Here is a 5,299-nt window from a genome sequence, read left to right on the forward strand (position 1 = left end):
AGTACTGCCCCTCCGACAGTGCGGCGCTCTCTCAGTACTGCCCCTTCCACTGTGCGGCTCTCCCTCAGCACTGCCCCTCCGACAGTGCGGCGCTCCCTCTGTACAGTTCCTCCGACAGTGCGGCGCTCCCTCAGTACTGCCCCTCCAACAGTGCGGCGCTCCCTCAGTACTGCCCCTCCGACAGTGCAGCGCTCCCTCAGTAGTGCCCCTCCCACAGTGCGGCGCTCCCTCAGTACCGCCACTCCGACAGTGCGGCGCTCCCTCAGTACTGCCCCTCCGACACTGCGGTGCTCCCTCAGTACTGCCTATCCGACAGTGCGGCGCTCCCCCAGTACAGTCCCTCGGATAGTGTGGCGCTCCCTTAGTACTGCCCCTCCGACAGTGCGGCGTTCCCTCAGTACCGCCCCTCCGACAGTGCTGCGCTCCCTCAGTACCGCCCCTCTGACAGTGCGGCGCTCCCTCAGTACAGTCCCTCCGACAGTGCGGCACTCCCTCAGTACTGCCCCTCTGACAGTGCGGCGCTCCCTCAGTACTGCCCCTCCGACAGTGCGGCGCTCCCACAGTACTGCCCCTCTGACAGTGTGGCGATCCCTCAGTACTGCCCCTCCGACAGTGCGGCGCGCCCTCATTACTGCCCCTTCGACAGTGCGGCGCTTCCTCAATACCTCCTCGCGGACAGTGCGGCGCTCACTTAGAACTGCCCCTGCGACAATGCGACGCTCCCTCAGTACTGCCCCTCCGACAGTGCTGCACTCCCTCAGTACCGCCCCTCTGACAGTGCAGCGCTCCCTCAGTACAGTCCCTCCGACAGTGCGGCGCTCCCTCAGTACCTCCCCTCCGACAGTGCGGCGCTCCCTCAGTACTGGCCCTCCGACAGTGCTGCGCTCCCTCAGTACTTCCCGTCTGACAGTGCGGCGCTCCCTCAGTATTGCCTTCCGGCAGTGCGGCGCTCCCTTACTACTGCCCCTCCAACAGTGCCGCGCTCCCTCAGTACTGCCCCTCCGACAGTGCAGTGCTCCCTTAGTACTGCCCCTCCGACAGTGCGGCGCACCCTCAGTACTGCCCCTCCGACCGTGCGGCGCTCCCTCAGTACCGCCGCTCCGACAGTGCTGCGCTCCCTCAGTACCGCCCCTCTGACAGTGCGGCGCTCCCTCACTACCGCCCCTCCGACAGTGCAGCACTCCCTCAGTACTGCCCCTCTGACAGTGCGGCGCTCCCTCAGTACCGCCCCTTCGACAGTGCTGTGCTCCCTCAGTACTGCCCCTCTGACAGTGCGGCGCTCCCTCAGTACAGTCCCTCCGACAGTGTGGCACTCCCTCAGTACTGCCCCTCTGACAGTGCGGCGCTCCCGTAATACTGCCCATCCGATAGTGCGGCGCTCCCCCAGTACTGGCCCTCGGACAGTGTGGAGCCTCCTTAGTACTGCCCCTCCGACAGTGCTGCGCTCCGTTAGTACTGCCCCTCCGACAGTGCGGCGCTCCCTCAGTACTGCCCCTTCGACAGTGCGGCGCGCCCTCAGTACTGCCCCTTCGACAGTGCGGCGCTCCCTCAGTACCTCCCCTCCGTCAGTGCGGCGCCCCCTCAGTACTGCCCCTACGCCAGTGCGGCGCTCCCTTTGAACTGCCCCTGCGACAGTGCGGCGCTCCCTCAGTACTGCCCCTCCGACAGTGCGGCGCTCTTTCAGTACCGCCCCTCCGACAGTGCTGCGCTCCCTCAGTACCGCCCCTCTGACAGTGCGGCGCTCCCTCAGTACAGTCCCTCCAACAGTGCAGCACTCCCTCAGTACTGCCCCTATGACAGTGTGGCGCGCTCTCAGTACTGCCAATCCGATAGTGCGGCGCTCCCTTAGTACTGCCCCTCCGACAGTGCGGCGCTCCCTCAGTACTGCCCCTCTGACAGTGTGGCGCTCCCTCCGTACTGCCCCTCCGACAGTGCGGCGCACCCTCAATACTGCCCCTCCCCGACAGTGTGGCGCTCTCTCAGCAGTGCCCCTCGGACAGTGCGGCGCTCCCTCAGTACTGCCCCTCCGACAGTGCGGCGCTCTCTCAGCACTGCCCCTCTGACAGTGCGGCGCTCCCTCAGTACTGCCCCTCCAACAGTGCATCGCTCCCTCCGTACTGCCCCTCCGACAGTGCGGTGCACCCTCAGTACTGCCCCTTCGACAGTGCGGCACTCCTTCAGTACCTCCCCTCCGACAGTGCGGTGCTCCCTCAGTGCTGCCCCTCCGACAGTGCGGTGCTCCCTTAGAAATGCCCCTCTGACAGTGCGGCGCTCCCTCAGTACTGCCCCTCCGACAGTGCGGCACTCCCACAGTACTGCCCCTCTGACAGTGTGGCGCTCCCTCAGTGCTGCTCCTCCGACAGTGCGGCGCGCCCTCATTACTGCCCCTTCGACAGTGCGGCGCTCCCTCAGTACCTCCCCTCCGACAGTGCGGCGCTCCTCTGTGCAATCCCTCCGACAGTGCGCGCGCCCTCATTACTGCCCCTTCGACAGTGCGGCGCTCCCTCAGTACCTCCCCTCCGACAGTGCGGCGCTCCCTCTGTGCAATCCCTCCGACAGTGCAGCACTCCCTCAGTACTGCCCCTCTGACAGTGCGGCGCTCCCTCAGTACAGTCCCTCCAACAGTGCAGCGCTCCCTCAGCACTGCCCCTATGACAGTGTGGCGCGCTCTCAGTACTGCCCATCCGATAGTGCCGCGCTCCCTCTGTACTGCCCCTCCGACAGTGCGGCGCGCCCTCAATACTGCCCCTCCGCCAGTGTGCCGCTCTCTCAGCACTGCCCCTCTGACAGTGCGGCGCTCCCTCAGTACTGCCCCTCCGACAGTGCGGCACTCTCTCAGCACTGCGCGTCTGACAGTCATGCGCTCCCTCATTACCGCCCCTCCGACAGTGCGGTGCTCTCTCAGTACTGCCCCTCCCACAGTGCGGCGCTCGCTCAGTACTGCCCCTCCGACAGTGCGGCACTCCCTCAGTAGCGCCCCTCCGACAGTGCGGTGCCCCTCAGTACAGTTCCTCCGACAGTGCGGCGCTCCCTCAGTACTGCCCTCCAATTGTGCGTCGCTCCCTCCGTACTGCCCCTCCGACAGTGCAGCGCACCCTCAGTACTGCCCCTTCGACAGTGCGGCACTCCTTCAGTACCTCCCCTCCGACAGTGCGGCGCTCCCTCAGTACTGCCCCTCCGACAGTGCGGTGCTCCCTTAGAAATGCCCCACTGACAGTGCGGCGCTCCCTCAGTACTGCCCCTCCGACAGTGCGGCACTCCCACAGTACTGCCCCTCTGACAGTGTGGCGCTCCCTCAGTGCTGCCCCTCCGACAGTGCGGCGCGCCCTCATTACCGCCCTTCGACAGTGCGGCGCTCCCTCAGTACCTCCCCTCCGACAGTGCGGCGCTCCCTCTGTGCAATCCCTCCGACAGTGCAGCACTCCCTCAGTAATGCCCCTCTGACAGTGCGGCGCTCCCTCAGTACTGCCCTCTGACAGTGTGGCGCTCCCTCAGTACTGCCCCTCCGACAGTGCGGCGCGCCCTCAGTACTGCCCCTCCGACAGTGCGGCGCTCCCTCAGTACCGCCCCTCCGACAGTGCTGCATTCCCTCAGTACCACCCCTCTGACAGTGCGGCGCTCCCTCAGTACAGTCCCTCCGACAGTGCGGCGCTCCCTCAGTGCCTCCCTCCGACAGTGCGGCGCTCCCTCAGTACTGCCCCTCCGACAGTGCGGCGCTCCCTCAGTACTGCCCCTCTGACAGTGCGGCGCTCCCTCAGTACTGGCCCTCCGACAGTGCGGCGCTCCCTCAGTACTGCCCCTCCGAAAGTGCAGCGCTCCCTCAGCACTGCCCCTTCGACAGTGCGGCTCTCCCTCAGTACCTCCCGTCTGACAGTGCGGCTCTCCCTCAGTACCGCCCCTCCGACATTGCGGCGCTCCCTCAGTACTGCCCCTCCGACTGTGCGGCGCTCCCTCAGTACTGCCTATCCGACAGTGCGGCGCTCCCCAGTACTGTTCCTCGGACAGTGTGGCGCTCCCTTAGTACTGCCCTTCCGACAGTGCGGCGCTCCCTCAGTACTGCCCCTCTTACAGTGTGGCGCTCCCTCAGTACCGCCCCTCCGACAATGCTGCGCTCCCTCAGTACCGCCCCTCTGACAGTGCGGCGCTCCCTCAGTACAGTCCCTCCGACAGTGCGGCACTCTCTCAGTACTGCCCCCTCCGACAGTGCGGCGCTTCCTCAGTACTGCCCTTCCGACAGTGCGGTGCTCTCTCAGAACTACCCCCCCACAGTGCGGCGCTCGCTCAGTACTGCCCCTCTGACAGTGCGGTGCTCCCTCAGTAGCGCCCCTCCTACAGTGCGGCGATCCCCCAGTACTGCCCCTCGGACAGTGCGGCGCTCCCTCAGTACTGCCCTCCGAAAGTGCAGCGCTCCCTCAGCACTGCCCCTTCGACAGTGCGGCTCTCCCTCAGTACCTCCCGTCTGACAGTGCGGCTCTCCCTCAGTACCGCCCCTCCGACATTGCGGCGCTCCCTCAGTACTGCCCCTCCGACTGTGCGGCGCTCCCTCAGTACTGCCTATCCGACAGTGCGGCGCTCCCCCAGTACTGTTCCTCGGACAGTGTGGCGCTCCCTTAGTACTGCCCTTCCGACAGTGCGGCGCTCCCTCAGTACTGCCCCTCTTACAGTGTGGCGTTCCCTCAGTACCGCCCCTCCGACAATGCTGCGCTCCCTCAGTACCGCCCCTCTGACAGTGCGGCGCTCCCTCAGTACAGTCCCTCCGACAGTGCGGCACTTTCTCAGTACTGCCCCTCCGACAGTGCGGCGCTTCCTCAGTACTGCCCTTCCGACAGTGCGGTGCTCTCTCAGAACTAGCCCCCACAGTGCGGCGCTCGCTCAGTACTGCCCCTCTGACAGTGCGGTGCTCCCTCAGTAGCGCCCCTCCTACAGTGCGGCGATCCCCCAGTACTGCCCCTCGGACAGTGCGGCGCTCCCTCAGTACTGCCCCTCCGACAGTGCGGCGCTCCCTCAGTACTGCCCCTCCGACAGTGCGGCGCTCTCTCAGTACTGCCCCTCCCACTGTGCGGCTCTCCCTCAGCACTGCCCCTCCGACAGTGCGGCGCTCCCTCTGTACAGTTCCTCCGACAGTGCGGCGCTCCCTCAGTACTGCCCCTCCAACAGTGCGGCGCTCCCTCAGTACTGCCCCTCCGACAGTGCAGCGCTCCCTCAGTAGTGCCCTCCCACAGTGCGGCGCTCCCTCAGTACCGCCACTCCGACAGTGCGGCGCTCCCTCAGTACTGCCCCTCCGACACTGCGGTGCTCC

This window comes from Somniosus microcephalus, unplaced genomic scaffold (assembly GCF_052327205.1).
Source record: "Somniosus microcephalus isolate GS21.2 unplaced genomic scaffold, FLI_Smic_1.0 unresolved_chr1, whole genome shotgun sequence".
Lineage (NCBI taxonomy): Eukaryota > Metazoa > Chordata > Chondrichthyes > Squaliformes > Somniosidae > Somniosus > Somniosus microcephalus.